The sequence below is a fragment of the Scyliorhinus canicula genome, chromosome 10 (assembly GCF_902713615.1).
Source record: "Scyliorhinus canicula chromosome 10, sScyCan1.1, whole genome shotgun sequence".
Lineage (NCBI taxonomy): Eukaryota > Metazoa > Chordata > Chondrichthyes > Carcharhiniformes > Scyliorhinidae > Scyliorhinus > Scyliorhinus canicula.
This window is the reverse complement of record NC_052155.1, coordinates 22,616,474-22,643,585: the sequence shown is the minus strand read 5'-3', so window position 1 is coordinate 22,643,585 and position 27,112 is coordinate 22,616,474. Positions and strand designations below refer to the sequence as shown.

The 27,112-nt window shown below is 46.0% G+C and overlaps 1 protein-coding gene across 8 annotated transcripts in view; it reads left to right on the top strand.

The window, feature by feature from the left end:
- ankrd12 (ankyrin repeat domain 12) overlaps window positions 1–27,112 on the top strand; it is a 253,951-nt gene that overhangs the window by 106,409 nt on the left and 120,430 nt on the right. The gene's annotated exons all lie outside the window — the stretch shown is intronic.

Sequence of the window (27,112 nt, the reverse complement as noted above, 5' to 3'; positions counted from 1 at the left end):
GTCACTGTTCTAGCTTGCCTTTTGACACATTGCCTACCTTTGTTCTGCAATTAACACGTCCTGATCTCTTAATGTGCCAGTATCAGCACCCTTCTGAAACATGATCACCACCATTCTTTTTGTCTACGACACCTAGTCTCCACTTATCCAGGCCTCTGCAGCCTCACTCTCTTGTCGTCGTTTCCCCCCCCCCCCCCCCCCCCCCCCCTGGATTTGAGGATCTGGACCTTATTAGGAAGAACTTAAATAATTTATATGTGGAGACTTGGAATTTTTGTGTGTAAAGGTTATTGAAATATTTGGATTTAGAGGCCTCTGATTTTCGTGATGGTTCGACTAGCTCTTTGCAAACAGGAGTCTTGCAATTTTGTAGAGTCACGTGTCCTGTTCAATGATATATTTTCTGTAAATATGGCTTCTAAAAGCCCACAAAAGAGAACAAGCAACTAAATCCATAACAAGTCTAATTTTCACCTCCAAAAACAAAAAACATGAAAATGATTTGCATTTTCATAATGTATCCCCCCCAAATCATATTGATTAGAAGAAAACAGTTATTAATTCTCATGCAACACAACAATTGAATATCTGAGTATTAGAGCCACTTAATCCAACCGTAATTCAGGAGAAACTTTTTAGAGAAGTGGTTAGAACTTAGAACTTGCTACTGCATGAAGTAGTTGACTAAAGTAGGAAAAATGTATTTTAGTAAAAGTTAGTTATGTATCCGGCATAGAAGTCGAAATTTGAAGCTTTGAAAATCCCCTCAAAAACAGGGGTTGACTTATACACCCAGTATAAAGTGTGAAGTGTTGGTGGAGGAGGACCCACTTGCTGTTCATTAGTTACCACTGATGTATTCAGGGCACATTGATGTGTGTGGGCACGATTAAACTCCACATTTTCTTGGCAACATGTATTGTGTTGCCTGCTTGATCCCACGCACTGACTTTTTAAGGCGAGTATAACACTATTTCTGAGCTAAACAAAATTGAGGCCACCTTCTAATGCAATTTTTAGCCTTAAGCATGCCTTTTGGTGCCATGAAAATTAGATTCTTATCTGCCGGGTTGACATACATGCTGCAGTCTTCAATATATTAGTGAGGAGGCTAATGTGGACTGTGAATAAAAATAGACCTGGTCTGATAAATAGCCTGTTTCAGTACTGTAAACAGGCTATGTAAAACAAACTGATTTGGGACTATTTGTATAGTTTAGTATATGAATAAATTTTCTCTTCAACTTTGGTTATTTTTTATAGAAGCTAGGTAGAATTTTCTTTAATTCATGGGAGCACGAATCAATAGAATTTTTTTTTTAAATGTTTATTAAAATGTTTCCGTTCTAAACAAAATAATCTAAACCAATTAACCGAAGTTACAACATCATAAGACCATAAGACATAGGAGCAGAATTCTCCCACTCGGTCCATCGAGTCTACTCCGCCATTCCTGATAACCATGGCTGATATTTTTTCATCCCCATTCTCCTGCCTTCTCCCCATAACCCCTGATCCCCTTATTAATCAAGAACCTATCTATCTCTGTCTTAAAGACACTGTGATTTAGCTTCCACAGTCTTCTGCAGCAAAGAGTTCCACAGATTCACCACCCTCTGACTGAAGAAATTCCTCCTCATCTCTGTTTTAAAGGATTGTCCCTTTAGTCTGAGATTGTATCCTCTGGTTCTAGTTTTTCCGACAAGTGGAAACATCCTCTCCATGTCCACTCTCTCCAGGCCTCGGAGTATCCTGTAAGTTTCAATAAGATCCCCCCTCATCCTTCTAAACTCCAACCGTTCCTCGTACGGCAAGTTCTTCATTCTAGGGATCATTCTTGTGAACCTCCTCTGGACTCTTTTCAAGGCCAGCATAACCTTCCTTAGATACGAGGCCCAAAACTGCTCACAATACTCCAAATGGAGTCTGAATAGAGCCTTGTACAGCCTCAGAAGTACATCCCTGGTGTTGTTTTTTTAACCCACTTGACATAAATGCTAACATTGCATTGTGTTCTTAACTGCAAACTGAACCTGCACATTAACCTCGGGAGTCCCAAGTCCCTTTGTGCTTCTGATTTCCTCAGCATTTTCTCATTTAGAAAATAGTTTACGCCTAAATTCCTCCTTCCAATGTGCATAACCTCACTTTCCACATTGTGTATTTAATTTGCCACTTCATTGCCCACTCTCCTAGCTTGTCCAAATCCTTCTGCAGCCCCCCTGCCCCTCTACAGATCTTTGGATCATCTGCAAACTTAGCACCAGTGCCTTCAGTTCCTTCTTCCAGATCATCAATGTATATTGTGAAAAGTTGTGGTCCCAGAGCAGACTGCTGAGGCACACCACTAGTCACCGGCTGCCATCCTGAAAAAGACCCCTTTATCCCCACTCTCTGCCTTCTGCCAGTCAGCCAATCTTCTATCCATGCCAGGATCTTACCCTTAACACCATGGGCTTTAAACTTATTTAACAATCTCTTATGCCGCACCTTCTCAAAGGCCTTCTGGAAATCTAAATAAATTGCGTCCACTGGTTCTCCTTTGTCTAACTTCCTTGTTACCTCCTCAAAGAATTCTAACAGATTTGTCAGACATGACCTCCCTTTGACTAAGCCGTGCTGACTCAGTCCTATTTTACCGTGCACTTCCAAGTACTTCGCAAACTCATCTTTAATAACAGACTGTAAAATCTTACCAATGGCCGAAGTCAGGCTAACCGGCCTATAATTTCCCGTATTTTGCCTCCCTCCCTTTTTAAACAGTGGTGTTACATTAGCTGCTTTTCAGTCCTCTGGGACCCTTCCTGCCTTCAGTGATTCCTGAAAGATCATCACCAATGCCTCCACAATCTCCTCAGCTATCTCTTTTAGAACCCTGGGGTGTAGTCCATCCGGTCCAGGTGACTTATCCACCTTCAGACATTTTAGTTTCCCCAGAAGCTTTTCCTTAGGAATGGTCACTGCACTCACCTCTGCCTCCTGATTCTCCTGGAGCTCTGGCATCCCACTGGTGTCTTCCACTGTGAAGACCGATGCAATGTAACTATTCAGTTCGTCTGCCATTTCTTTATTTCCTATTATTACTTCTCCAGCCACATTTTCCAGTGTCTATTTGTGCCTCTCTCTCACCTTTTATATATTGAAAAAACTCTTCCTTTATATTACTAGCTAGCTTGCACTCATACTTCATCTTCTCCCCCCTTATTGCTTTTTTAGCCGTCCTCTGCTCGCTTTTAAAGGCTTCCAAATAATCCTCGCCAGTTTGTATGTTTTTTCTTTAGCTTTTATGCTGTCCTTGACGTCGCTCGTCAGCCATGGATGCCTTGTACTCCCCTTAGCATGCTTCTTCCTCCTTGGGATGAATTTTTGTTGTCCCTCCCTAATAACCCCCAAAATCTCCTGCCATTGCTGTTCCACGGTCTTCCCTGCTAGGCTCCTTTTCCAATCAACTCTGGCCAGCTCCCCCCTCATGTCTTTGTAGTTAGCCTTATTTAATTGTAATACCGTTACATCTGATTGCAGCTTCTCCCGCTCAAACTAAAGGGTAAATTCTATCATATTGTGGTTACTGCTCCCTAAGGGTTCCTTCACCTTCAGTTCCCTAATCAAGTCTGCCTCATTGCACATCACCAAATCCAGAATTGCCTGTGGGCTCTGTCACAAGCTGCTCCAAATAAAAACTTAAGACATTCCGCAAATTCCATTTCTTGGGATTCACTACCAACCTAATTTTCCCAGTCCACCTGCATATTGAAGTCCCCCATGATTATTGTGATATTGCCCTTTTTACATGCCTTTTCAATCTCCTGGTTTATTTTCTGCCCCACATCTTGACTACTGCTAGGGGGCCTGTACATAACTCCCATCAGGGTCTTTTTACCTTTGCAATTCCTCAACTCTACCCACAGAGATTCTATGCCTTCTGATCTTATATTGCTCCTTGCTATCGATTTAACTTAATTCCTTGCTAACAATGCAGCCCCACCCCCTTTGCCCATCTACCGGTCCTTTCGATAGGACATATATCCTTGGATATCTAGATCCCAGCCCTGATCCCCTTGCAGCCACGTCTCTGTGATATTCATAACATCATACCGGTCAATATCAGTGTGCACAACAAGCTCATTTACCTTGTTCCGTTTACTGCGCACATTTCGGTACAACACCCTCAATCCTGCATTGGCCACCTCCCTTTTCACACTCTCCTCAGTCACTGTACCCTGTACTGTGGCCCATTTTGATTTTTGACTATGGCTTCTCTGCCTTACACTTTCCCCCTTATTGCTTTTTGTTTCTGGCCCCGTTTTACTAGAATGTCCTGCAGCCGCTCCAAGATATCCTTGCACCAGGGAGGCAACATACCATCCTGGAGTCTCGATTGCATCCGGAGAACCGCCTGTCTATTCCCCTTACGATTAAGTCCCCTATCACTATAGCCCTGCCATTCTTCTTCCTGTCCTCCTGCGGAGCAGAGCCAGCCACGGTGCCATGAACCTGACTGCTGCTGTCTTCCCCTGGTGAGCCAACTCCCTCAACAGTATCCAAAACGGTATACCTGTTTTGCAGGGTAATGACAGCAGGGGACACCTGCATTGCCTTCCTACTCTTGCTCTGTATTTTAGTCACCCACTTTCCATCTCGCTCAGTAATTTTCATCTGCGATGTGACCAACTCACTAAACGTGCTATCCACGACATCCTCAGCATCATGGATGCTCATAGTGAGTCCATCCGCAGCTCCAGAGCTGTCAAGCAGTCTAACAGGAGCTGCAGCTGGTCACACTTCTTGTATGTGAAGGAGCCAGGATCAGCGGATGTGTCCCTGAACTCCCACATCGTACACGAGGAGCATGCCATGGGTCTGGGATCTCCTGCCATGTCTTAAACCTTAGGTTAACTTAAAGAAATACAATGCCAAAAAAAAATGAAAATCAAACAAAAAATAGATAAATGAAAAGAAAAACTACTTACCAGTCACCACTACTTACCAGAAGGTCCCCTCTTGGCCAATCTAATCACAAACATCCTGTGACGTCCCTCTTCAATTTCTCCCCAGTCTAACACTCAGATTCACCATTTAACCGCTTAACTTCCCAAGATGCTGTCTGTCCAACCGCTCATCTCCGCTCCACTCATTAGCAATATTAAATCTAGTTTGCTACCCTCCAGTAACTGTGAGGAAAAAAAGAAAAAACTCTTGCCTTGTAAAATGTAGCTGAGAATCTACTCCGGTGAGCCCAGGAATGAACGGGTTAAGGAGGGTCAAGATCAAAGAACAAAACAAACAAACAAACACAAATTAACTTAGCCACACAGAACTAAACTAAACACAAAACTAGCTGGAACTAAACTAGCTCTTTAAAAAAGGAAATGAATGGCTGTCATCTTAGGTACAACCCTTTAACCGACCTCCTGATGGTGTACTTACCTTCTACAAATTCAAGAAAGACATGAGGTCACCCAACCAAACTGAGGCACTGGACAGAGTAGGATTCCTCCACCCAAGCAGAACTTGCCTTCAGGCTATTAATGAGGCAAATGCGAGGATATCTGGTTTAATTGAGTTTGACACCAAATGGCTACCAGTGGGCATGACTTCAAATCAACATTGAGTATCTTTAACATGGTGTTGAAGTTAGAGACCCAAAAGCTTATTAACTTGGGACAAGACCAGAACATATCTGTGTGGTTAGCCAGCCCCAAGAACAATGCTCACACCTGTTCTTGACCCCATAGAAGAATCCGCTCATCCTCACTTTAGCCAGATGGGCCCTGAGCACCACCTTGAATTGAATCAGACTAAGCTGAGTGCATGAGAACATGGGTTGACCCTGTGAAGGGCCTCGCTCCATACCTCTATCCAGAATGGGGCCCAATTCAACATTACCTAATTCAACGGAGCTGACACCGCGGATGGGATCTGGCGGTATACGCACAAAGAAGTCGTCCCTGTCCCGCCCGCCACACCAGGCCAAAGACAAAATCGTCTTCAAGATGGAGGGGGTGGTGCCACGGGCAAAATGGGAAAGGACTTGCGCAAACAATTGGGTATTTGAAAAGATTGGAACCAGGGTGTTGAAATTTCTCTGACATTTCCTTAAAACTGGCAAACCATCCCTCCACGAACAGGTTCCCAAATCTTTCCAAATCCTTGCCCTACCATTACTTAAACGTCAAATCCAAACCCGCTGGGGGGATAAAAGGGCGATGATTGCAGATAGCGGCCAGCACAGACATGAAACTGAGTTTAAAATGCTGTCTGAGGATGGCGTTCACGGTTAGCACTGCTGCCTCACGGTGCTGAGGCAATTTAGCGTAGCCAGTCCACCTAGCCTGCACATCTTTGGGTTGTTGGGGTGAGACCCACGCAATCACTGGGAGAATGTGCAAACTCCAAACAGACAGTGGTCCGGGATTGAACCAGCGTCCTCAGCACCATGAGGCAGCAGTGCTAACCACTGTGTCGCTCCTTCAGTGTGGGTGGAGTCTGCATATTCTCCCCGTGCCTTCGTGGGTCTCAGCCACACAACCCAAAAGATGCAGGATAGGTGGATTGACCATGCTAAATTGCCCCTTAATTGGAAATATTTTTTAAAATGCTGTCTGAACTACAGCCAGATTCTCAGGATGAACCGAGGAACTGGAAAGAACGGGAATGATGTAGTTAATGTTGCACCAAGGCTAGAACCCTTACAGAAATTCTCCTCCCATAGTCCTCATATGGAACACAAATTACTGAACCACAACAGTACCTTCTGAATATTGACTGCCCAATAGTAAAATAATAAATTGGGTAAAGCCACGCCTCCTGATTGCCGATCTCTCTGGAGGAATGCCGACAGACCTTTGGGGTCTTACCGCCCAAATAAGTGAGGACACGAGTTTATTATTTGACAAAGAAGAACTTGGGGAGAAAAGTGGGGAGTCATTGAAAAAGAAATAAAAATCTCGGGAGTGCATTTATTTTAATAGTCTGAACCCTATCTGTCAAGGACAGGGGAGGTTGTCTCACTTCTGTCAATCAGATTTGACACCATTAACCAGACTAGTTATAATTTAATTTAGGAGCAAGACCCATTTGTGGTCCACCCAGATTCCCAGATAATGAAAGCTAGATCTCGCGTAGCTAAAATGTAATACATACAGGACATAGTGCAGAAGGAGGCTATTCGGCCCATTGAATCTGCACCGACCCACTTAAGGCCGCACTTCCACCCTATTCCCCTTACCCAATAGCCCCTCCTAACCTTTTTGGTCACTTAAGGGCAATTTATCATGGCCAATTCACCTAACCTGCACGCCTTTGGACTGTGGGAGGAAACCGGAGCACCCGGAGGAAACCCACACAGACACTGGGAAAATATGCAGACTCGGCACAGACAGTGACCCAGCGGGGAATCGAACGTGGGACCCTGGTGCTGTGAAGCCACAGTGATAACCACTTGTGCTACCGTGCTGCCCCTCCACTTGTGCGACCGTGCTGCCCCGTAATATCCCCAGATAGGCTACCCTCCCCGAAGGTTAACCGGGAACTATTCTCTCTTATCCAAATTCAATTTGTACGCAGAGAAGGGGCCAAACCACCAAAGCAGCTTAATTATCTCATCCATAGTGGATACATAATATAAAGAAGCAGGTCATCTGCATACTAGGAAATCCTACGCTCCACCCCTCTCCGATTTATCATCCTCCACTTTCTAGAAGATCGCAGAACTACGGCAATTGGTTCTGTTGCCAAATCAAACAGCAGTTGAGACAATGGTCATCCCTGTCTTGTGCCCCTAATCAGCAGAAAGTAGCTAGAATTCAATGCCTTGTGCAAACACTAGCAGTGGGGGCCCTAAACAATAAGCAAACCCTGGATATAAACTTTGTCCAAATCCAAACCTCCCAAAAGAGATATTCCCACTCCACTCTATCAAACGCTTTTTCAGCGTGTAGGGAAACAATTGCTTCCAGTTTGGGCACCAAGGAGGGGCAGAGGACAATGTTTAACAGATATTTTGGTTGAAAATTCCTTACCCTTGACGAAGTCTGTCCAGTCTTCTGAGATCACCTCTGGGAGGCAGCTCCACCTGCATGCCAGCATTTAAAAATGAAATAGGTCAGTACAACTCACACTCTGTCGAGTCCTTGCCTGTCTTAAGGATCATGGAAGAGCCCTGCGTGAGTATAAAGGGCAACAAACGCCAGGATAATGAGTAATTGAACAGCTCTAAAATAAGATGTACCGGTTGCTCTGCAAACGTCTTATAAAATTCAAGGGCCAGGGGGTTTACCAATCTGCTCCAACCCAATGCATTTCATTTTCACTGGACCCAAAAGGGGTTCCAACTCTTCACATCTATCCTCTCCACAGATGGGATGGTAATCCAACCAAAAAAATCAGTCATGGTCAAACTCTCCGCGGGGGCTCTGATCTATTGAGTCCTAATAAAACATTTCAAAAGCCACATTGACCTGAGGCAGGTGGAAACCAGGCTGCCACTCTAGTCACGTGCCTCTACAATCTCCCGGGAAGCCACCTGTCATCTCAGCTTGTGAGCTAAGAGGAGATTGGCTGTCTTCCCATGTTCATAAACTACACCCCTCAAACGTTGCCTCATCCATTGATAATTCAAATTGTGTGTGCAGCTTTTTCCTGCTTGCCAACAGCTCTGAGGTTGAGGCCAGTGAATACTGGTGATCCACCTCCAGAATGGAGTCCACCAGGATCTGTCACTCGGCCTTGCTTGTCTTTACCATTTGCACTTTGTGGGAAATGATCTTCCCCCGATAACCACCATAAGCGCAGAAGGTGAGATAGACTCACTTTTATTAAACACCCCAGTGGCGGTGGACATGCGTTCACAAAATCTCTTGTCCGCTAATAATAAAATATCCAATCTCCAAGGCAGTTGCTGGAAGGGACCTGATTCTAATGCCAAACAACAAAATGGGCGTGGTCTGAAATTACAATCGTGAGTAACCTGCTGCCCCCAAACAGTGCCCTGGCCAGGCCTGATGGTGTCACAGGTTTGGGCCCGGATGGGTCCAGAAGACTGCCTAAGTCACCATCCAAAATAAGCTGGTGCAAATCCATATCGGGGATGGAGGCCAGCAGTTTATTAATAAAATCCAGCAGTTTATTATAAAATCGTCCCCGTATGGAGCATAGATATTAATCAGAACCCCTAAAGTGTCTGCCAAAGATCCACAGACATTAATATGTCCAGCTTAGGGGTCAGCCAAGATGTTATGGGCAAAACACTGAACTTGCTTATTGATTAATATTGCTGCACCCCGGACCCTACCTCAAAGCCCGAATGAAAAACTTGTCCCACCCACTCCTTCCACAACCTTGCTTGGCCTCTGACCCGCAAGTGAGTTTCCTGCAGAAAGACCACGTCGGCATTTAAGCTCGATGAGCAAATACTCGCGACCTTTTCACTGGGGCGTTCAACCCTCTGACATTCCAGGTGACCAAACAAATTGGGGCCCTCCACATTCCCTTGACCTGGAGTCCGCCATTTCCAAGAGGGATTATCCAACAGTTACATAGCGTGCGATTCTCCGGCTGCGTTGCGCTCAAGCGTGAAAGAATACCGGGAGAGGCCTGCAACGAGCCTCCGACAGTCTCCGCGTCGCGAAATTCACTGGAATCCTGCGAGATGTCGAAGTTGGAACCCTGCCCCAAATGGTCTGGACCGAATGATGCTCCCGAAGTAGGTCATAAACTACTTACGACCTATCTGCAGGGCATCCACTGGCTCCATCGATTCACCGGCCTCCCAAGGGAGGCTGCAGCAGGGCACTGATCAGTGCTGGTCCACACAAACGTGGACCAGGCGGAACGGCACCTGGAGGTCTTCCAGGCCATCGGAGACCCCTGGGTGGCCAGGCAAAATGTAGGGTGGCCCCCTTGCCCTTTCCTGAAACGTGGGCACCTTGGCACTGCCACCCTGGCACTGTCAGGGTGCCCGGATGGCACTGCCAAGCCAGCAGGAGCCTGCCAGGGTGGCAGTACACGAGTGCTCGGATGCCAGAGTGGCACTGCCAAGGGCCAGAGGGTGAGGGGGGTTTAAAGGGTATGGGAATGCAGGGCAGGTAAGTAGGGGCCTCCGGGAGGTTGGGGTGATGGGGGGGTTGTAGAAGGAAGGGGTGCTGTAACGGTGTTTATGGGGTTCTGAAGAGGGGTGGGATCCTATCGCGGCGTGTCCTCATTTTGGTGGGTGTGGGGGTAGCGTCCATGATTACGGGGGGTGACATTGCCCATGGGTGGGGGGGTGTGGGAGACCCACAAGCTCACTTCGAGATCAGGGCACCCTTTCAAAATGGCGGCCCGATCTGAGTTCAGCTCCCCAGTGCTTAAAAAAAAGGTCTTGGTGGTTTAAACCGGTGAGAAAATCCCCAGGGCCCAAAAAAATGATTACGTGTCATTAGCGGTGGGGAACTCGCCTGAAAAAACCGCCACAAATGAAATTAGAAATATTTGGGGAGAATTACGCCCATAGAAAGTACAGCAACCACCTAAGATGGCCGCCAAACCCACCAACAAGACTAATATGAAATTCCAAGATGGTGCCGGAGCGAGACGACTTCTTGCAAGCTGTGCACAGCATACCCTCTAATTCTATCTTGTACTCTCATTCTATACTTCTAAAACTTCATTCTAACTCTTTTTAAACTCGCTAACAATGTTCTAATTCAATCACTTACAGATTAACATTACATTCTGTAGTCCCTCCTTCCTTCCCTATGTATGGTATGCGTTGTCTGCATAGCATGCAAGAAACAATACTTTCACTATATACTATTACATGTGACAAATCAAATCAAATAAAAATCTGCAGTCACTGTCACCAAACTACCCCCACCCCTCCTCTCCCATCTTTCACCTCATTGCTACACAGCCATATCAATGGGCTAGTCAAAAAGTATGAAACTGCAACCACAAAAATATTAGTGATATCATTCCTTGCAGTATAAATCAGCAACCATTTTACTTAATTGCTGCCTTATTTGAAGATCTATTGCAATTGGCACAAGTACTGATTTCTTATTTCAGGTTTAAGGAATCTGTTTTGGGGTATTAGGTTTTATATTGGGTTTAAAACTCATACTTTCAACTCTTGAGATTAGGGGTAAATAACCCCTTCCAGATCAATGACTTGCACCAACAAAATTGGTTCGTTCAGTTTCAACCTACCTCCTTGAAGGCATGGGCCCACTGCAAAAACTGCCAATTTACTATTAATTGGTAATACTGACTGAAGTTTAAATGCTTCCTGAAGGAACATAGAACATACAGTGCAGAAGGAGGCCATTCGGCCCATCAATTCTGCACTGACCCATTTAAGCCCTCACTTCCACCCTATCCCTGTAACCCAATAACCCCTCCGAACTTTTTTTGGTCACTAAAGGCAATTTATCATGGCCAATCCACCTGACCTGCACGTCTTTGGACTGTGGGAGGAAATTGGAGCACCCGGAGGAAACCCACGCAGACACGGGGCAAACGTGCAAACTCCGCACAGACAATGACCCAGTGGGGAATCGAACCTGGGACCCTGGCGCTGTGAAGCCACAATGCTATCCACTTGTGCTACCGTGCTGCCCTCCTTGCTCGTGCTGGAGTAAATACTACGGTCACATTGGTATCTGTGAAATCGCCACTGGGAACATTGTTGAGGCAAAATGAAAGGAGCTTTATCCTGCTCTCTTGACTGAATTTTGAGTTTTAGTTCTTTTAAACTCCTCAGCAAAGTAACAAAATAATTGTTTAGCACAGCCTAGCAGATGTGCAGGCCTTAATCATTGTAGTATACAGTTCGCTCGAGCAGGCACGTGGGTATGGGAGTATATACCCTGCAGTGCTAATCCTTCATCAATATCACATTTACTATACAAAAAGTGCCAGAGCTGTGCAAGAGTGTACAAATCCTGTTTTGTATAGTTGGTAATTCAACATCTAAATTAGGCCAAACTTGCCTTGGGTCCAAGAACCAGATAAATAAGTTTTGTTGTCAAGTTCAAAATCAAGTGTATATTAAAAAGGATACAGCTGTATTGGTTTTCTTCTTACTTGGCTCATCCATTGTAGAAGTGTTGGCAAAAGAATTTCCCAATGAAAATATAAAACCTTTTATATGCATTTATAAAGATGGTTGTTCTAATATTTTCTTGCGATTCCTTCTAATAGGCAAAGTAATGTAAGAGGGCATCTACTTTGTAGGAGGTAGTTTCAGGAGTAACTCTGATATTTTTTGTTTGCTAGAAAATTACATGAAATCATTGTCATAGTATAAATCGATTATGATTTCATAAACTATAAACAAATGAATATTCCATGGATGTACATTGCAGTGATCATGGAATCAAAAATTGTTACAGAAGGCCATTTGACCCGCAGCACCTGGGCAATTGTCAGCTCTTCAATTGGAACTGTCAACTCTTAAACCCCTTTCCTTGTAACCTCTTAAATGACGCATATTCAATTATCTTTTAGCCTCAATAGCAAGTGCGATAAAGCAGTACTTGTTCTAATAACGTTCTGAATGAAACAGTTTTGTCTAGCTCTGTAGTTTACTCCGGCAAATCGAAAGTCCTTGCTTGGATATTGAGTGTTGTAATTTCTAAATTCTAGAATCCACTATTTTTTAAATTACAGTTTCTGCCCTATCACTTTGAAAGTCTGTCTATCTAAAATCCTGAATGCCTTTGTTATTCCACACTTGAAAATCGTGCTGAAAGGACCATACTCTATTTCACTTTCCTTGTTTCCAAAATGTACTACACAATTATCTGAACTTCATGTCCACCAACCTGTCTCTCTATGTTGTTGCGTTCTTCCTAACATTTTACTGTTCCTTCTTATTTACTAACATTAGGAAATATTGATATCACTTGTGCTATGAACAATTTGTTTATATAAATGGAAATCAAAACCATTCCAGGACACATTTCTTGGGCATATCTCTAACCCATATTCTGTAACCCAAAAATCTCCAAATTATTTCTGGTTTTGAATTTATGATGATGGAAAGAAAGATGGGCCAGCCAACACTGAGTAGTTATTGTTATATAGGGTGCAGTTCTCCAGAACAAAATCTACGTGTGGCAGTGAGCGGGAATTCCTGCGGGTTTCCTGGTGTTCGGCCCAGAGAGGATGGCAACGCAATTCAACGTTAATTGGTCCACTTAACGAGGTCGCGCGCCCCCCCCCCCCCCCCCCCCCCCCCCCCCCCAAACAAGGTCGAGCAGCACTTAAGTTGTACTTGCTCAGACAACCCCAGGCAGCTCGCAACAGTGGCGCCGTGAACACCGGCCCGAAGATTCGGGGATGCTGACCTGGGGAGGCTGTTAGGCACGGTGGAGGTCAGGAGGGATGTCCTATTCCCCCAAGGGTCCCAGGGCAGCAAGCCCAGCACCCCCGGGCTCTCTGCCTGTGAGCAAAGATACCTACTCACCTCCTTGGCTTCCCACAGCAGCCCTTTCACCAGGTTCACGTATTAAAAAGGAGTTAATCAACGGCAGCTGGGGAGGCCGATGAATGACACGAGGCCGTTGGATATGGAGTGGTTCCCTTTAATTGTATGGGAATAGGGCTTAAGTGGTAATAATTGGTTTCTCGCCTCGCTACAACGAGATCCTGATTTCGCCGATGGGAGTGGGCTGGTTGCATCACAAACTGGCGCCTGGCGGGGATCTAGTTTTTGGTCTTTCGCTTTTCACAGACCTCGTTTCAATTGAGCAAGGGCTTAATGAGGCGGGTGAATCGCGTTGTAAGTCTCTATGAACATAGAAAAATTATAGCACAAAAGGAGACCATTTAGTCCATCATATTAGGGCAGCACGGTAGCATTGTGGATAGCACAATCGCTTCACAGCTCCAGGGTCCCAGGTTCGATTCCCGGCTGGGTCACTGTCTGTGCGGAGTCTGCACAGCCTCCCCGTGTGTGCGTGGGTTTCCTCCGGGTGCTCCGGTTTCCTCCCACAGTCCAAAGATGTGCAGGTTAGGTAGATTGGCCGTGATAAATTGCCCTTAGTGTCCAAAATTGCCCTTAGTGTTGGGTGGGGTTACTGAGTTATGGGGATAGGGTGGAGGTGTTGACCTTGGGTAGGGGGTAGGGTGCTCTTTCCAAGAGCCGGTGCAGACTCGATGGGCCGAATGGCCTCCTTCTGCACTGTAAATTCTATGTAAATCTATATATCTATGCCATGGAAAAAAGATGCAGCCTAATCCCACCTTCCAGTTTTTGGGCCGGAACCCTGAGGTTTACCACACTTATTGTATATTTTAAATGTGAGAGGGTTTCTGCGCCTCCCACCCTTTCGGACAGTTAGTTCCTGAACCTGACCACACACTCTGGTGAAAACATTTCTCCTCCATTCCCCTCCAATTGCTTTAAATCTGTGCTGTCTTGTTATTGACCTCTTTGGGAAAGAAAGTAACTCATTCCTATCCACTGTATACCAATCTCTCATAATTTCCTGCCCCCATTAAAACAGTCTCCTCTGTTCAAAGAAAACAGCCCCAGACTGTTGAATCTTTCTTCTTGGCCAAAATTGTCTACTCCTAGTAACATCTTTGTAAATCTCCTGTGTACCCTTTGTAGTGCAGTCACATTGTTCTTGTGACATGGTGACCAGAACCATGTTCAGTGCACCAGCTGTGACCAAATTAGTATTTTATACAATTGTCACATCACTCCTATATCGGTGATGGGCATCCTATGCTAGTGAGTCAGCCACATAGCTGGCCCTCCTTCAATCAGTGGGCCGCAAGTTAGAAATAAAGCTTGTTCACTAACCATGACCCCATGAATAAGATTAAATACATTTAATACACATTGAATATTTCAACAAAGAACAAAGAAAAGTACAGCATAGGAACAGGCCCTTCGGCCCTCCAAGTCTGCGCCGATCATGCTGCCCGTCTAGCCTAAAACCTTTTACACTTCTGGGGCCCGTATCCCTCTCTTCCCATGCTATTGATGTATTTGTCCATTAAATGTCACTATCGTAGCTGCTTCCACCTCGTCCTCCGGCAGCAGGTCCAAGTCACTCAATACCCTCTGTGCAAAAAAAAACTTCTCTCGCACATCTCCTCTAAACTTTGCCCCTCGTACCTATGTCCCCTAGTATTTGACTCTTTCATCCTGGGAAAAAGGTTCTGACTATCCACTCTGTCCATGCCCTTCATAATTTTGTAGACTTCTGTCAGGTCGCCCCTCAACCTCCGTCGTTCAAGTGAGAACAAACAGAGTTTATCCAACCTCTCCTCATAGCTAATGCCCTTCATATCAGGCGACATCCTGGTAATCGTCTTCTGTACCCTCTCCAAAGCCTCAACATCCTTCTGGTAGTTTGATGACCAGTATTGAACACTAAATTGCAAGTGTGGCCTAACTGAGGTTCTATACCAGGGGTGGGCAAACTTTTCCGTGCAAGGGCCGCATTCAGAAATTCACAATTCACAAAGGGCCGCATAGTATATTAAGTAAAATAATTACTTCACCCGGTTATGATTGTGGGCGCCTCATATAGAACATAGAACAGTACAGCACAGAACAGGCCCTTCGGCCCTCGATGTTGTGCCAAGCAATGATCACCCTACTCAAGTCAACGTATCCACCCTATACCAGTAAGTAACCCAACAGCCCCCCCACCCATTACCCTTTAAAAAAAAATTTAAAAAAAAAAAAAAAAATTTTTAATTTTTTTTTTTTTTTTTTAATGACTTGGTGGGCCGCAGAAATACCTTTGGCGGGCCGCATGCGGCCCGCGGGCCGTAGTTTGCCCACCCCTGTTCTATACACTGCAGCATGACTTGCCAATTTTTATACTCAATGTCCCGGCGAATAAAGGTAAGCATGCCAATGCCTTCTTGACTACCTTCTCCACCCACATTGTCACTTTCAGTGACCCGTGGACATGTACACCCAGATCTCTCTGCCTGTCAATGCTCTTGAGGATTCTGCCATTTACTGTATATTTTCCACCTCTTTAGACCTTCCAAAATGCATTACCTCACATTTTTCCGGATTAAACTCTATCTCTCCGCCCAAGTCTCTAACCGATCTATGTCCTGCTGTATCCTCTGACAGCCCTCATCGCTATCTGCAATTCCACCAACCTTTGTGTTGTCCGTAAACTTACCAATCAGACCAGTTACATTTTCCTCGAAATCATTTATATATACTACAAACAGCAATGGTCCCAGCACTGGTCGCTGTGGAACGCCAGAAGTCACAGCCCACACATAATGAGTTATAGGATATTTACACTTTGGAAGCAGAGGGAGTGCACAACTCTCACAGTCAATGTTGTGAGCAAACTGCATGCACCTCACTTCAGTTGCCAGGCTCTGGTGACCCATCCCACATCAGTGTTCTGACCCACATTGGCTCTGGGCCAGCAATGACTATTTTCAGATATAAAAGTTCTCATCATTCTTTTCAAAGCCTTCCAGGGCGGCCTCATCCCTCCCCGTCTCTAGCCTTCTCCAGCTCTGCTGCTGCAATTCTGGGCTCTTGTGCATCCCCAGTTTTTATTACTCTAGCTTTGGCAGCTGCCCCTTCAGCTGCCTGGGCCCTAAACTCTGGAATTGCCTACCTAAACCTGCCTCCATTCTCCACCTCTTGCTTCCTTTGAGAGACTTTTTTAAACTACCTGCATGCCAAGTTTAACATTTTCATGATGTGGTTAAGTGTCAAATTTTGTTTACCCCTGTGAAGTGCCTTGGGATGTTTTACTATGTTAAAGGCACATATAACTGACTACATGTTGCTATGTTAAAGGTACTTGGAGGAACTAGAAATTAATGGTATTCCTGAAATTTTGCTGATTTTGTCCTTCTCAGTGGCGAAGTAGAGAACTGGAAGCTTTGTCAAAGTAACCTTGGTGAGTTGCTGCAGTGCATTTTGCAGATAGTGCATACTGCAGCAATAGTATAATGGTGTTTGATATTGATTCCAGTAGCAGGAGCATCAATCAGATGGACTGCTCTGGCCTAGATGTTGTTGAGCATCTTGAATGTTGTTCCAGCTGCACTTAACCTCAGCGAGTGCTGAGTTCCATGACATTCATGATTTGAGTTTTGTAAATAGTGGAGAGGCGCTAGAGGATCTGAAGGTGAGCCACCTTATTTCAGGTTAGCTAACATTTGTTCTCCTTGTAGTTTCTGCATTGATAAGGCTGATCCAAATAAGCTTCCTAGTCAGTGACAGTGCCATTGAAGGGCAGGAGGAGGCGGGCAAATAGACCTTTTCTTGCTGGAGATGTTCATTGCCTGCCATTTGCTTGTTGCTAATGTTACTTGCTAACCCAGTCGTCATGGCACCATGGAGCTGATTAAAGTTGCTGAGGTGAGGATCTATTCCTGATTATATAAAGAAAATTTAATTTAGCAGCATTAGACAGCAAAATAGGAATGTAGTGCTTAACAGTTTTCGACTATTTAAATTAAGTTGTATTCTATTGTCATGTGGCACAGCATCAATATATATACATCAGCTTTTAATCAATGTAATTTTTGTAAAGTAGAGCTCTGGATTACTTGATTCTAAAATCAATAACATACAAAAATATTTTGTCAGTTTAAAGATTTAACTGAAGAATGTTTGAGTAAAGTTTACACATCAGTAACCTGCTTTTTCACTATAACGGCAGGCATGACCAAACAGGTCTTCAAGATTATGAAAAATTATCATAAAGATATAGATTGTTTCCAGTAGTTGGTGGGACTAACAATCGGGCACAAATTTAAGTTAATCTCAAAGAAATAAAATGAGTGGGTTGGGGGTGGGGGAAAATCAAAGGTAGTTCATATTTGGAATTCTCTGCTGCAGTGCCCAAATTGTCCTTGTGTCCCTCTTTTTTTTCTTCCTTGTGTTTCTTGAAGGCTTCTTTCTACTTAACACTCTATTTCTACAATACTGAAGATTTTAACTACTTTCTGAGATGTGGTTCCACAGCAAAGATGACCCTGTAATACCTCAACCAATGGCATTGTCTCCGTTCACGAACATAAGCAATGAGTCTGTGCAAGCTTCCTGACTTGGGAGAATTACAGCTCGGCTAATCCTGTTTTCACTTGATATTCATCCAGATATGTGCGCTTCCCCACTTCGATCACTATCTATTTATCATGAGTTAAAATCCTTTCTATTCCAGGTTACCTACTACCAATGTAGATGAAATGAAAATCGCTTATTGTCACGAGTAGGCTTCAAATGAAGTTACTGTGAAAAGCCCCTAGTCGCCACATTCCGGCGCCTGTTCGGGGAGGCTGTTACCGGAATCGAATCGTTCTGCTGGCTTGCCTTGGTCTGCTTTCAAAGCCAGCGATTAGCCCTGTGAGCTAAACAGCCCCAGGAACCCTTGAGTTACTTTTGAGCTGTAGTTACTGTTTTGCAGGAAAAGGTAACAATCAGTTTGACAACAGTGAAGAGCAGTAAAGTGATTGAGTTGGTTGTGTTGATTTATGGGTGCATATTGACGATGGCACCAGGAAAAAGTCCGCCCGAATATGCAAACGGGGCCTCAATTTAGTATCAAAGCTGAAAGATGAACTTCAGACATTGTGTTCTGCAGTGAAGCATCGATCTATATTATATACCCAAACCCTAGAGTGGGGCACTAATCTATATCTATATTCCTCTGACTCAAAGAAGAGAGCCAAGCAGACATTTCATCCCCCTTGAATGTAACAAGTTGCTTGTCCTAAATATCTAGTTTTTTCTGGGATATTTCTACATTGGAAATTCCCTTTCTTGTCTAACGTCCTTGGAATGGCTGTCGCTGGTCCTTGGGGGGAGATGGTGGCATTGTGGTAATGTCACTGAACTAGCAATCCAGAGACCCCAGCTAATACTCTGGGAGCATGGGTTCAAATCTCACCATGGCAGCTGGAGGAATTTAAATTCAATAAATATATTTGGAATTGAATGCTAGCCTCAATAAGATGAGCGTGAAGCTATCAGCGATTGTTGTAAAAATGTATCTGATTCACTAATGCCCCTTAGGGAGGGAATTCAGCAATCTTACGAGGTTAGGCTTACATTTAACTGCAGCCCCACAGCAACGTGGTTGACTCTTATTTACCCACTGAATTCAAGAATTGGTGATGGCCAACAAATGCTACCCGTGTCAGCGATGCCCAAAATATTCTCTGCCCACCTTTTCAGGAGATTTCCAATCGAGTTTCCATCCTACATATACTACTAAATGACCTAAATCAGTGTCACAGTGACGTTTGCAACTGGGATTCTCAACCTGTATACTGCCTGTGACACTTTTAGAATTTAGAACAGTACAGCACAGAACAGGCCCTTCAGCCCTCGATGTTGTGCCGAGCAATGATCACCCTACTTAAACCCACGTAACCCATATACCCGTAACCCAACAATCCCCCCATTAACCTTACACTACGGGCAATTTAGCATGGCCAATCCATCTAACCCGCACATCTTTGGACTGTGGGAGGAAACCGGAGCACCCGGAGGAAACCCACGCACACACAGGGAGGATGTGCAGACTCCACACAGACAGACCCAGCCGGGAATCGAACCTGGGACCCTGGAGCTGTGAAGCATTGATGCTAACCACCATGCTACCGTGAGGCCCCCAATTACCTGCATTTAAACACTGGGAACACTGTTGACCAAATCATTCTCCTTCAGCTATCCTCATCCAGCTGTGGTCCAGTTTGTGACATTCTTATCCATCCAGTCCAAGTTGGTGAATATTCTGCATTGGCTTCACTTCCCACCTTTAAGTCATTCCTCATGGAGAGTCTTTCACCCCCTTTGGGCCCTTTGGATTTTTGCATCTGAAAGCTGTCCCTCCAGAATGTCATCTGAAAACGCAATATCAGGATCCAAGTGTGCATTGGCAAGTCCAAGCTTTACCTGTCCACTATTTCTCTCAACCCTTCCACCGTCTCTTGTCAGGCTACTTATCTGGCATTAAATACTGAATGAGTTGAAATTACCTGCATTTAAACACTGGGAACACCCACACCATTGTCCCCCCACCCTTGCCACACACTCCTTGGCAGTGATTCCATAACCAGTGTTTCATACTGCACAGGCTGTATGCCTCAGCCCCCAAGTTGACCCTCAGCTCTTCGCTGCACCTGCCTCAGACTGTTTGGAAAGAAACTGTCAACCATTCATGCCTTGGATATTTACAAACTTGACTCTTCCAATGCCCTCCTGGTTGTCTCCCCTTTTCCAGTCATCATAAACATGAGTCCGTCTAAAACTCTGCCTACATTCTAACGTTTACAAGGTCTATTTCTAGAAATAGAAAATAGGAGCAGGAGGAGGCCATTCGGCCCTTTTAGGCTGCTGCGCCATTCATTATGATTGTGGCTGATCATCCAATTCATAGCCTGTTGCTGCCCACCCCCCTCCCCCATATCCTTTAGTCCCTTTTGCCCAGGAGTTATCTCTAATCCTTCTTGAAAACATACAATGTTTTGACCTCAACTACTTTCTGTGGTAGCGAATTCCTCAAGCTCACCACTCTCCGGGTGAAGAAATTTCTCCTAATCTCAATCCTAAATGGTCTACCCTGTATCCTCACACTGTGACCCCTGGTTCTGGACTCCCCCACCATTTCCTCTTTCCTCTTCTATCTCCCTTTTACCCCCCCCCCCCCCAATTGATGACAGTGCCTTCATCTGTCAAAACCCCAAGACCTGTATTTCTCCTCCTTTCTCTTTTAAGGTGTTCATTAAAACCTTGGTTTTTTGACAATATTTTAGTTTGCTGGTGCTAATGTCTTGATTGGATTGTTGTCAATTTTTCTTTTGACTGTTCACATACTTATGAATTGCTGCGGGATCATTTTATTATGTTAAAAAGCACACACACACAGACACGACGAACAGCTCCTCAAACACGGTCACAAACATCCCCCACCTTTTCTCGAACTCCCCTGCTGAGCGCCTTAACTCATACTTTATCTTCTCTAACCGCAGGAAGTCGTACAGGTCACCCAACCAGGCTGCTACCCCCGGTGGCGATGCCGACTGCCACTCCAGCAAAATTCGGCGTCGTGCAATTAGAGAGGCGAAGGCCATGACATCGGCCTTCCTCCTCTCCATGAGCTCCGGCTTCTCTGAAACCCCAAATATCGCCACCATAAGGTCCAGGTCCACTCCCTGCATCTTTTCTGCATCTTTAACACCTTTAGATAATCAGCACAAGTCCAACTCCACTTCGTAAAATTTATATTTTAAAATTGAGCTTCAAGGCATGTGTCCATTGCCAAATCTGGATGGCAAAAACACACAGATGCAATACACTTTTCAGAACTGAATCTTTCAAATCTCTCCACTTTGCAGAAATCATAATTGTCTTCCACAGCTGTAGGGGAAAAGATAATTGGCATGCAGCCACCGCTAAGTCTGAATGAAGTTCTGCGTCTGTGCCTGAATGCTGTTGGCACAGCTTCCCTGTGTTTGTAGTGTAATAACCCTGGTATGGAGTCCTGTGCCTTTACAGCCTGGTCTCTATCCTTCATTGAACTTCATGCGCTCAGTTGAATTAGTGTTGGGGTACTAAATTAATATGTTGTTTATGTCTTCACAAAAGGAGAGGTTACTGCCAATGCTACAGTAAGAGACGGGTCAAGAAATTGAGTAGATAAAAGTAGAAAGTCAGCACTTAGGTTGCTTGCTGAGGGTATTAAGGGTCGGAATAGCAGAGGCTTTAACCACCTTCCTTTGATATGGGAGAGATGCTGGAAGATTGCAAATGTTATACCCGTAAACTTTATCTTCAAAGAGGAAAGGGATAAGCCAAGTATATTGCGTAAGAACCATAATTCAACACTTGGAAAGGCATGAATTAATAAATGATAACCGTGACAGATTTGTTACAGGCAAATTTGATTGAGTTCTTCGAAAACACAATAAGAGGTTTGAGGGTAGTGTGGTTGATGCTGTATATATGGACTTTCAAAAGATATTTAATGAATTGTCACATAATAGACTTATTAGCAAAATTGAAGCCCATGGTTTTAAAGGATGAAGACCAGAAAGAGCCATAATTGGCTAGGCACAGGAAAGAAATGAGCCTGGTGATTTGGTATTAGGACTGTTTAGTGAAGAGGATAGTCACAGGGATAGTCATTAGAATTTGGATAGATTGGTGAAATGGGCAGACTTTATTTGCAGGATATGGGAGTTGCTGGCAAGGCAAGCATTTCTTGCAAATTTCTAATTGCACTAGAGAGTGTGGTGGTGAACCATCTTTTTGAACTTCTGCAGTTAATGTTGTAAACTTACTTCCACGGTACTGTTTTTCAAAAAAAATAATTTTTATTGAAATTTTTGACAGAAAATATAACAACAAACAATGAAAAGCAACAATAAAACACCATAATAACTGTAACACCCCCAAGACCGCATCAATGTATGTATCACCCCCCCCCCCCCCCCCCACCCCCCCAAACCCAGTAAACAACAAGAGAACTTAAAAATAAATTTAAATTAAATAAGCAAACATAGTCAACGTCCCCCCACTTTTCCCTCCCGGGTTGCTGCTGCTGCTGACCCAGTACCCTATCGCTGAGCCAGAAAGTCGAGGAAAGGTTGACACCGCCTAAAGAACCCTTTCCTCTCAGGGCGAATTTGACCTTCTCTAGCTTAATAAAACCCGCCATGTCATTGATCCAGGTCTCTACGCTTGGGGGTCCCGCATCCTTCCACTGTAGCAAGATCCTCCGCCGGGCTACTAGGGACGCAAAGGCCAGCACACCGGCCTCTTTCGCCTCCTGCACTCCCGGCTCCACCCCAACCCCAAAAATCGCGAGTCCCCAGCCTGGCTTGACCCTGGATCCTACCACCCTCGACACCGTCCTCGCCACCCCCTTCCCGAACTCCTCCAGTACCGGGCATGCCCAGAACATATGGGCATGGTTCGCTGGACTCCCCGAACACCTGACACACCTGTCTTCGCCCCCAAAGAACTTACTCATCCTAGACCCGGACATGTGGGCCCGGTGCAGCACCTTGAATTGGATGAGGCTAAGCCGCGCACATGAGGAGGAAGAGTTAACACTCCAGGGCATCAGCCCATGTCCCATCTTCGATCTGTTCCCCCAGTTCCCCCTCCCACTTAGCTTTCAGCTCCTCTACTGACGCCTCCTCCACCTCCTGCATTACCTTGTAGATATCAGATATCTTCTTTCCACGGTACTGTTAAGGAGAGATTTTGACCCAGCAGTGATGAAGGAACGGTATATTTTCCAGTCATGACGGCAGTAACCAGATGGAGAGTTTGGCTTGGTGGAGTTTCCATGCACCTGCAGTCCTTCCACACAGTGAAGGTCACAGAATTAGAAAGCACTGTCCTCCCATGCACTAAATACATTGCACTAAAGGGGCTGGTTTAGCAAAGTGGGCTAAACAGCTGGCTTGTAATGCAGAACAATGGCAGCAGTGCGGGTTCAATTCCCGTACCGGCCACCCCGAACAGGTGCCGGATTGTGGCGACTAGGGGCTTTTCACAGTAACTTCATTGAAGCCTACTTGTGACAATAAACGATTAGTATTATTATTAATACATGGGGCTGAATTCTCCGCCGTCGTGATTCTCTGTTATGCCGGCAAACTGAGGGTTTCCCGACGGCATGGGGCTGCCCAATAATGGGAGACCCCATTGGCCATCTGGCGAAATGGAGAATCCCGACGGCGGGGTGGAGAAACCGGCCCATGATATATGAAATTTACCATGCATAAGTGTGAAGTGGCTCATTTTGGAATTTTCTGGCAATAGAAACTAAATGGTATGATTTTGGAAAGGTTCCAGGATCAGAGACTCAGGAGTTCACATATACCAATCTTTCAAAGTCGCGGACAAGTTGAGAAGGCTGTTTAAAAAGCATATTGGATCTTGGGTTTTATGAATTGATGTAGAGCATCAAAGCAAAGAAAGTATTCCAAACCTTAATCACTAGTTAAGACACGGCTGAAGTACTTGGGCACCACACTTCAGGAAGGAATGTCAGTGCTTCGGATTGGATGAAGCAAATAGTTACGAGAATATTATCAGGTATTAAGGACTTGGGAGATCAGAGAAGTGAGGTTTGTTCCTGGAGCAGATAAAGTTACGGATTGAAGTGGTAGAGGTGTTCAAAATTATAACGCTTTTGGTCAGAAAAAACAGACTCCACGAGCAATGGTTCAGAAATCGGCGAACACAACTTTATGGTAATGAGAAGGGAGGAGTTGAGAGAATTTTTTAATGCAATATGATTATCTTGAGTGTACTGCACGAAAGGGTAATGAAAATTTGGCCCATCTGTTGCTCGTTATGTTCTCTCCTTAATTGGCACTGTTTATGGCGGCTAATATGGTCGCCGTCCTTAATTCTAATTATGCTTGCTCGAGTGTCGCCAAGTATCTTTTCGATACCGCCACAAGGTTCAAAACCGAATACTGATCAAAGACTCGATACATCAGTTAGTAAGTTCGAAATCAATACTCATTTATTTACACACAGTCAATTATACTCATGCACAAACTCTACTAACTAAACTATCAGTACTACTAAAGCCTATACTTAGCTTCGGGCGCCCACTCAGTCAGAGGAACAATGGCCGTTGTCCGGTTCTGAGGCTGTTGGGATCGAACTTGTATGGAATAGTAGCTAGGAGCGTCTATCTCGTAGCGTGCGTTGACTTTGTACTTACTTGTTCTGGTGCACCTGCTAGGCAGGCCTTTCGTCGCTGAGAGCCAAGTCCAAGAAGAACGATTCTCTCTTGGGGGCTTCTTCTTATACCCAAAGGGGGCTTCACGCGCCTTTGGGCAGTCCTTGAACTTGGTCCCAATTAATTGGACCATATCCTGATCATTGGTATCAATTTCCTCCAATAAAGGGGTGGCTGCCCTGATTGCTGGTCGGGCCCTAGGTGGCCGTTGGCCTGCCTTGTTCCAGTCTCCTCTGGCACTGGGGTGGCTGCTTTGGTATCGTTTGCCTGAATGTTTCTCTTTTGTCCCCGGAGATCGCTCATTAGTATGCTAATGGCTTTGCAGTACAGTAGTCCCCCTTTATAACGCGGGTGTTGGGGTCCAAGACAGCCACCCGCGTTGTATCCGAGCTGCGGATATCCATGATGGGGGTTTTAAATTTATTTAAAAATCTATGCATGCGCTTCCCATTGTGAGTCTACGGGGGGCGGGGGGAGAGGTCAGACCCCCGTAGACTCACAATGGGAAGCGCTAGCATAGATTTTTAAATAAATTTAAAACCCCCATCGTGGATCCAATTAAAATTTCAGCGGCCGGCTCACTTTGATCCGGAGAAGGAAGCTGCTCTCACTGAAATCAGCCGGCCGCTGAAATTGACACTGCCCGCTGCTCTCTCCCTCCAATCCAACTTTTAAGTTTTAATGTTTCTGATTGGAGGGAGAGAGCAGCCGGCAGTGTCAATTTCTTTTTTTTTCCTCCGGCTTGCCCCCTCTCCCCCCACATCCTCCAACTAGACCCCTATCCCCCCCCCAACACCCTCCGACTCGCCCCCTCTCCCCCCCCAACACCCTCCGGTTCGCCCCCTCTCCCCCCACATCCTCCAACTAGACCCCTCTCCCCCCACACCCTCCGGCTTGCCCCCTCTCCCCCCACATCCTCCAACTAGACCCCTCTCCCCCCACACCCTCCGGCTCGCCCCCTCTCCCCCCCCAACATCCTCTGGCTTGCCCCCTCTCCCCCCACACCCTCCGGTTCGCCCCCTCTCCCCCCACACCCTCCGGCTCGCTCCCTCTCCCCCTCTCCCCCACACCCTCCTGCTCTCCCCCACAGCGTCCAGCTCGCCCCCTCTCCCCCCACACCTTCCGGCTCGCTCCCTCTCCCCCACACCCTCCTGCTCTCCCCCACAGCGTCCAGCTCACCCCCTGTCCCCCCACACCCTCCGGCTCGCCCCCTCCCCACACCCTCCGGCTCGCCCCCTCCCCCCCTCTCCTCCCCCGTCCCCCAACACCCGCAGGGCCCCCCTCTCTCCCCCAACACCCGCAGGGCCCTCCTCTCTCCCCCAACACCCGCAGGTCCACCCTCTCTCCCCCACACCCCCAGGGGGGTCTCCCCCACACCCACAGGGGGGTCTCCCCCACACCCGCTCCCCCCCAACACCCGCCCCCCCACCTCTCCCCCCCCAACACCCGCAGGGCCCCCCTCTCTCCCCCACACCCCCAGGGGGGTCTCCCCCACACCCGCCCCCCTCCTCTCCCCCCCAACACCCGCCCCCCTCCTCTCCCCCCCAACACCCGCCCCCCTCTTCTCTCCCCCCCAACACCCGCCCCCCCCTCCTCTCCCCCCCCCCCCCCCAACACCCGCCCCCCCTCAACACCCGCCCCCCCTCAACACCCGCCCCCCCCTCGGCAGTGTCAATTTCAGCGGCCAGCTGATTGTTTCGGTGAGAGAGCAGCTTCCCTCTCTGGATCAAAGTGAGCCGGCCGCTGAAATTGACACTGCCGGCTGCTCTCTCTCCAATCCAACTTTTAAGTTTTAATGTTTCTGATTGGAGGGAGAGAGCAGCCGGCAGTGTCAATTTCAGCGGCCGGCTCACTTTGATCCAGAGAGGGAAGCTGCTCTCACTGAAATAATCAGCCGGCCGCTGAAATTGACACAACTGACAGTTGGGGTCCATAAGCCCCCCCGCGGTATATCGCGAACCGCAGTATTGCGGAGCGCGGTATAACGGGGGACTACTGTATCGGTCTTGTCTGGGAGCTGCAAACTCCAATCAGCAGACAACCTTGCACCTATTTGCTTTCTCAGCATTGTCCATTTTTCCCTTAATTCTCTGCAAGTGTCCATTTTGTAATCGGGACGTGGCCACCCCAGGTGGCTACACATCCAAGTTTGTGTCAAACCTCTAAGAGTAATTTGGCTCATTCCATTCTCCCACCTTTTCCCCATAGATTACGTGGCGGGATAGGAGGACTTGGTGGCTATAGGTTTCTGGGAAAAGAACATGGAAACAGGACTTGTTGGCTAGCACTTTCAAAGATCTGATATAGATGTGTTGGGTAGAATGACTTCCATTTACGTTATATGATTTGGTGATAATATTTGCGACTCTTCTTTGCTTCATGTCATTGTAATTTCTTATGGAGGAAGG